This window comes from Austrofundulus limnaeus, unplaced genomic scaffold (genome assembly GCF_001266775.1).
Source record: "Austrofundulus limnaeus strain Quisiro unplaced genomic scaffold, Austrofundulus_limnaeus-1.0 Scaffold171, whole genome shotgun sequence".
NCBI lineage: Eukaryota > Metazoa > Chordata > Actinopteri > Cyprinodontiformes > Rivulidae > Austrofundulus > Austrofundulus limnaeus.
The window spans coordinates 382889-390854 of record NW_013952573.1 but is presented as its reverse complement, the minus strand read 5'-3'; the positions used below and the strand labels follow the sequence as shown (position 1 = coordinate 390854).

General features: G+C 39.3%; 1 protein-coding gene across 1 annotated transcript in view; it reads right to left on the bottom strand.

Annotated features, from left to right (window-relative positions):
- Positions 1-7966, bottom strand: part of myo16 (myosin XVI) — a gene marked incomplete in the record, with an annotated part of 109202 nt that overhangs the window by 83598 nt on the left and 17638 nt on the right.

Genomic DNA, 7966 nt, shown 5'->3' with positions numbered 1-7966 from the left:
TCTTAGAGCTGTTCCAGTTCCAATTTTCAGAGTGCATTTTTTTGATGTTACCGAAAGCTGTTTTTGTTTACCTATAAGGAGGAAGAATTAATTAACATTAACAACAATAAGCAGTTGCTTTAATGACTGTCTATGAAAACACAAGAACTCTGTTCACAATTTGAAGAACCTCTTGAAGAGGAGGAGATGACATTCTGAGTGAGTCAGAGGGAGAGTAATTATAAAAGCATCATTACGCCTCGTCTGTTTGCTCTCCCACAACACATTATGTATACACATACTAACTGCTCCATCTAAGACRTTTTTCTAGCATTTGCAAAAACCTTCTCAGAAACAGTYAAAAAMCTCAAGTCTTCCTGGTAAGAATAGGTAATGAAGAAGGAAACCGGTCCACTTGATTAACTTCAAGGTTCAGAAACAATCAATAGATGTCTGGCAGGATAAGTATTGATTGACAGATAGATCTTATCTTGCTCACTCACTCAGGAGGCCACTCTCATCATCTAATACACACTGTTTCAATTTTAAATAGTTGCCTTGTGTTTAAATKGCATGTAGTTGATTGTAAGAAAATAGAGGCACAGGACCCAGCCTCTAATAGAGTTGGAGGGTGCAGGTGTGACAAAAATCTCATGTAATGAGTTCAGAATTTTCCAATTGTGTTAGTTCTTCATCGCAAGCACATAAGAAATGAATGTGCAGGCTGTTACTGTGAGTTTTTTTTTTTTGAAGACAATGCAAAAGAAAGAAAGACAAATTGCTAAAATGGGATATGCAGAAGTAGAGCAACAGAAAACACTAGCAAGAAGAAGAAGGGCCAGAAGATAGCTAGAGGCTGACAGGACATCACAATTTGGTCATTAGCACAAGCTCATGGAAGAATCATGACAATAAGATGCTAGGAGCAATGCCACACCAATGTGTCATAGATATAAATAAGTTAGTGCTAGCAGTCAGAACTGTACTGCCTGCAAGGGTTTAACAAATTGACTTTTGAACCCATCACAAGCCAACCATGACATGACAGATATATCTCAGGTGTCCCAGAGATAAAAATCTGCAAACATCACATCCTTGTGCTTCAGTTGTTCAACACAGTGATCACTAGAAATCAATACCACTAATAGATGTGTGCTGGGGGAAGCATCCCTGGGGAAGTCTGCTGACCTGGACACCAACTGTGTAAATCTGAACAACAAAAACTGCTCCCATATGCTGAGTTGTCTATCGGACTCGAGGTTTCTGACAGTCAGTGCTGCAGTTTGTTGTCAGGGCTTCAGTCTAATGTAACTCCATGGCTTTAACTTGAAATACTGTATTTATTCATGTATAATACTAGAAATTTAACCCTAAAAAGTCATCCATAAAACAGGGGGGTAGTATTATACACAGGTTGTTGGTGATTAGATTTTTTTATGCTTTTTAAGCTCAAAAATGATGATTGTATTATACTCAAGATCGTATTATATATGAATAAATACGGCAAATATTGTTTTATTATTATGTATTATGCATCAGGGTCTAAGAATCAACAAAGAACATCAGTTATGAAATTACAATGCAATTGAACAAACTTAATGCATACACTATGCTAAATATTGATGCTAAACATCACAAATAGTTCAAACTTGTTTAGTTTTAAAGATCCAGATGTTTCACAATTGACCTAAACCACCTGTTTTGAGTTAGTAGTGTTAACCATGCCACATTTTATGCTCCCTGCCCACCTGCCCTCTGCTTACTGTCACTCTGCCACTCCCACCTGACTTCAGATGCAATCAAGCTCATGTGTTTCACCTGTTGTCTAACTCGTATACTCCCTTCTCACACCAAGTCTCTGCCAGATTATCGAGCAGTAGATGTCCAGTGTTTCTTTTAAGTCCTGATCCCCTGTTAATGACCTCACACCTGTTTCCTGGTGTCTTCTAACTGCCCACCCCTTGTCTGGTTTGTTCGGCTTTTCTGTTTCCTGGATTGTGACCCTGTTTCTGCCCACTCAAATTAAGGATCTCCCTCAGGATTTGTTCAACCTCTGACTCCTCGTGTATGAACCCCACCACCCCCACTTTGACCATGCTTGTTTTTTTGTTTATTTTTTAATTTTTTTACTTAAATTAGGACAATACATACATTATTAATCAACATGTCAACAGTAAGCAACAATGTAAATATGCCGGAGTTAGCACAACAGCTAGCGAGCTTGCTAGTTTAAAGCTCATCTCTCCGTTGCATCAACTCACTGCATTAAAGGCCTCCCTCTCGCCCACCACTCCTGGTGATGTCAGTACTGAAAGCACTCTTTCAAGCTCTTAGGGGTTTATCTTCAGTAATGAATTTCTCCTTGCGTTCCTGTTCATGGCCAGTTTTATGTTCCTCAGCATGCTGTCAGTACCTTTCAGCCACTTACCTGTGTTCTTTCTTTAGACCAGTCCAGTGAGAGGTTCCTGACTCCCACCAGCTGCTTTATTATGATAAACCTTGTTAAATGTTCACTGTGTCCACATGAACTTTTGAATCCATACCTCTGGTCCTGTCACCCCACTGGGAAATTTTCTCATTTTCTCCTGTGTTTAGCACATTCTGTTGTTATAGTGTGCATGAATGAGTGCAGAGCAAGATTAATGAGTTTAGTTYACTAATTTTAGTAATAAGCTTCTCAACTTAACAATTTTACTGCATTTTATTAAATCAGACCAACCTTTTTTCCCTCACCACTCATTGTTTGGTTAGGGTTTTGTATGTCCAGATACCTCATTTTCAGAAAAATTGGGTCTGGGGGTGGGTGGGAGCACAGATTGGTGGGCCTGATGGGTAGAGCTTCATCAGAGCTAAACAACAAAAGAAATCTGAAGCTCCTGTGTTGAACAGTTTCTGAGTTATAAGCATTTTTGCATGTCCAGACATCCCCTAATTGGATGGAGCCCCCTCCTCAAATATGGAGTGTATCGTCAAACCGTTGGCTGGCGCAGTGTAGGTCGAATTCATCTACAGTCCTGCCAAATTTAATGTTGATCAGTGTAGCCATTTTTGTTCTACGGTTGACCACAAATCACTGAAAAAAAACAGTATGAAAACAGTAAGCGGGAATCATAATATTGGCACTCCCAGTACTTACGTTGTTACTTTCTCTGCCCCTAAGTTGCTGTCTCTATTGCAACTAAACAGGTAGCTGTCAGATACCTCTCTCTCTTCAGGCTGACTCTAAGACCTCCAGATGTTCCTCAACAATTTTAAGCAACTTTTGATGTAGCATTTCAAAATATTGGCACTCACAATACTGACATTTTAGTATTATGGATTCCCCAAGTTGCTATCTCTGTTGCAACTAAACAGCTAGCTGTCAGATACCTCTCTCTCTTCAGGCTGACTCTAAGACCTCCAGATGTTCCCCAACAATTATGAGAAACTTCTGATGTAGCATTTCAAAACTAGATGCCGCATAGTGTTATAATGACCCCCGCACGCACAAATGCACCAGAACTCAGAAATCTTTATTCCTAATAAATGTCATGCTGCTAGGTGCATCCCAAAATTGTAATGGTTTGGGTGGGGGTCTTTTTTTTGGGGGGGGGGGTGGCATTGGTTAACCTGATGGATAGCTCCTCACCAGAGCTAAACAACCAAAGAAAACCTGAAGCTCCTTTGTTTGTTGGTTTCTGAGCTATAACCATTTCTGTATGTCCAGATACCCCTTTTTCAGATAAATTTGGGGTCCGGGGGTGTGGGGGGCACTAATTGGTGGGCCTGATGGATAGAGCTTTATCAGAGCTAAACAACAAAATAAATCTGAAGCTCCTGTTGAACAGTTTCTGAGTTATAAGCATTTTTACATGCCCAGACACCCCCCCTTTGAAGGGAGCCCCCTCCTCAAATATGGGGTGTATCGTAAAACCGTTTGCTGCCGCAGTGTAGGTCAGACTCATCTAAAGTCCTGCCAAATTTCATGTTGAGTGGTGCAGCTGTTTTTGTGCTACGGTTGACCAAATATCACTGAATAAAAAAAAGTACGAAAACAACATGACTCCTGCTTACATTTTGCGTGCGGGGGTCATAATTATTAGTAAAGTCCTGATACATGAACACAAAACTTAAAGCCAAGCCACAAATATTAAGTAAAAGCTGAGCTTTTTTTCGAATGGACAAAACAATCATAATGAACAAATTACACAGATGCTAGGACTACTGTGTAGATGTTTATAAAGAATACACATACTGTTAGTTTTTTTTTATTAACAATCCACTGTGCCTTTGAACTGCTGCCTAATCCCTCCAGGTATTTAATGGAGGTCATTAACCAAAACTGGAGCTATCTAGGTTTAAAACTGGGTTAGGAAATGGGTTGGAAATGATTGAGTTTTGAAATGTCTTGCTTCCCTGCTGTTTGAGAGAAGGAGATAAGAGAATTAATATAACTGCCTGTACCGTGCTCAGTCTTCTGATCGTTCCCCCCCTCATMCCCTGCTTTGCTCATAAAACAAGATTGGTAACATCTCTGTCAGTTAAAAAATGCTCTCTATCTGCTTTGCAACTAGAGTCAGGAAATCAAGGACAGCAAAGCAAAGGTCAGAAGAAGGAGAAGGGAAATGAGGGAGGAGATGGCAGAGAATGACACAATGGATTAGTACATATTAGCCTCAGTATTCCTTCCTGTGCCAATCCAAGATAAGGATGGCACAATCATGCTCCTCTAATAAGCTTATTCTTCAGATTTCCCATTACAATCTAAATCTGTTAGAATCTGTGTCTGGAGAAGATCTCCACTTTGAGACCAGAGCAGAAAGGCTGTCTTTATGGAACCAGTGGTGAAGAAGATGTGCTACAATGAATACACAAGAAAAGGCAACTTTGCTTCAAACTGATTTAAAGCATGGTGTTTTGCAAAGGTAGTGGATGCCAATGAGATATTGACAGAATAATACAAATAAAAGTAAGTAATTTGATATTTTACCAGAATTTAGCTACAATTATTTAATCCTATTGAATTTTATTAGCTGATATAATGTCTGAGTGTTAAATTCTGGTCAGGGGTGGATGTGTATTAGAATTAGATACTGCATAGCAGTAACATAATGACCCCCRCACGCASAAATGCACCAGAACTTAGAAGTCTTTATTCCTAATAAATGTCATGCTACTAGGTGCATCCCAAAATTGTAGTGGTTTGGGTGGGGGGTTTTTTTTGGAGGGGGAGGGGGTGCGGGGGGTTGGCGTTGGACCTGATGGATAGCCCCTCATCAGAGCTAAACAACCAAAGAAATCTGAAGCTCCTATGTTKAATAGTTTTGGAGCTATAACAATTTTTGTATGTCCAGATACCCCTTTTTCAGATAAATTGGGGGTCTGGGGGTGGGGGGCACTGATTGGTGGGCCTGATGGATAGAGCTTCATCAGAGTTAAACAACAAAAGAAATCTGAAGCTCCTATGTTGAACATTTTCTGAGTTATAAGCTATTTTGCATGTCCTGACACCCCCACTTTGAAAGTATCATAATACCGTTGGCTGGCGCAGTGTTGGTCAGACTCATCTACAGTCCTGCCAAATTTCATGTTGATCGGTGCAGCCGATTTTGTTCTACGGTTGACCAAAAATCACTGAAAAAAAAAACAGTACGAAAACAATATGACTCCCGCTCACGCTTTGCATGCGGGGGTCATAATAAAGGAGAATGCTGCTTTTTAAGGGGGACATGGCATGCAAAATCCACTTTTTTAGCCATTAACTGTTGTGTACTTGGAGTTTCTAGGAGTGCTGAAAGTAGAATTTAGTCTCTCCCAGTGCTGTGTAGATGTCTACATGTTTTGTTTGGGTCATATTTTCGGACCCACTCAGTTTTCTCTGTTTTCTGATGTTTTCTAAACTATTATATCAGAGTATTGTGACCGCTATATAGTCTTAAATCCCTCAAACTTGAATGAAACAGTCTGGAAGCTGGAGGAGGATGAGGTGTAAATCCCCTCATTTGGATTTAAAGGGCCAGACTCAAATGGCGTTGATATGAGACACACCACAGAAAAGGGTGAAAGAGTTGCTGTTAGTTACCACAATGATGAATTCAGACCAAAGCAGTACAGTTCCACTTCATATGGATTTAAAAGCCTGATATGTCCACTTTAAGTTGATGAAGCAAAGAGAAACTTCAAATTGCTTATGCTGCTGTTAGTTTTCTCCACGGAGATCTGCATAATCCAAACAAGCCACACAAGCTTCTGTCATCATCAGAGTTGTTATACTGGTGCKTTGCCTGCTTGGTCTCTGGGGACTTTGCTGCCTCTCACTTTGGCCTTCTTTGTTTTATTGTTCTCATCTACAGTCAGTCTCACCACAATCCCTGAAACAAGGTACTATAACCACTATTTCTGAGCTTTGGATTGAGTTACTTTAAAAAAAAATTTAAACTTCCCCCTCAATGTTTTAGCACAGACATAAATTGTTTCACATTGTTTTACCTCCATCAGTGTTAATGTGTCATCTCAGTTTGTTTTGGAGCAAACTTGTGTGAACGTTTTGTGAAAAAGGCATCTGTTGATGGACCATAGCCATTCACATTTAAATGCCTCATTCGTTTTCTTGTATTGATCAGACCATCAGTGTTTTACTTTCTTCTCTGACTACTGACAAATAAACTAGCTATACTGTATTCTACAAAACGAAGCAGTTACTGACTTGTATTTTATTTATTCATTTCATATATTGTATACAAATTACTTCTTTAACTACCCTTTTCATACTAAACAAATAGTTAAAACACACTGTTTGCACCTTTTCTATTATTCCATTTAGATTTAGCTCCATTCCCAGAGGGTGGGAGAAGCCTCTAGCTTTCTTTGTTGAACACATTTCCTCTTGAAGTTTAAAAAAAAAAGAAAGTCATTTCAGTCTGTCTCATCTTGAAGAGAAAAATGCACTCCAAGCAAATTTGCACCTTTAAAAAAATGGGAACTTGTGATGTGTCATTTTACAAGGTTGGACTCCTTTAAAGCAAATGTTACAGTCATGCTACGTACTCAGAGAAATAAACAAACATTTAATAAAAAATAACTTCACTTCTGAAAGTTAAAAAACTGATGATATGTAAAACAGTTTGAAGTTTTGACTGTGCTAAAACACAGCTTTGAATTTCTCAGAAATGCTCTTCCTCTTTCTCCTCACACATGTTCCAACAAAGGTCACTTCATTGCCATTACGGAGTCTTTCCTAGAAAGAAGAAGTAATTGTTTTCTCTGTAGTGAAATGGAAATATCGAACGACTGTCTCCAGTGAAGATAGTAAATAAAAATGTTTCTCTTGTAMGTTTTGCACCATGCAATCAGACACATTTGGGATTATTTTACACCATACCCTTTATCAAAGCTGGCAGCCTAAACGATTCTCTGTTTTAATGGAAAATAGTTGCATGCAAATGCTCAAAAAAAGTGACCGATGTATGCACCCATTAGCTATACAGAATCAGGGCACAGTCTTTCTCCTCTTCAGATTTGTCCATTGCGCTTAGGATCATGTCTTTCTGTCTAACAGCAATCACCCAGGACCCAATCAAAAGAACCAAAATGTACAAGATTCAGCAGAGCTTTAAATGGCCAGCAACCCTCCTTGGGTCTAATCAGCAGAGTAGTCCCAGCCCATTGAGTGACTGGGGCTGGGTGTGCATACCCTCCCCTGCAGCTGGCACATCTCTGATTATGGGCCTAATCAGTATACGCACAGCTCCTGTCAAGACCCCCCTCTGCAGAATAGAATCTCTCTTTGATATCATGCTAATGCACAGTTTCTAAATATTCTCACTTTTAGAAAATCAGAGAGGTTTATGAGAGAGAGAGAGAAAGTTATGTTTCATGTCCCAGAAAGATTTGTTCATGGCTAATGGAAAAGGAACTAATATAGCATAGTTTCAAATAAAATAGGTTCTAAAAAACACACATTTAACTTGTAGTTACTGACAGATTTGACTGGATATATATATATATA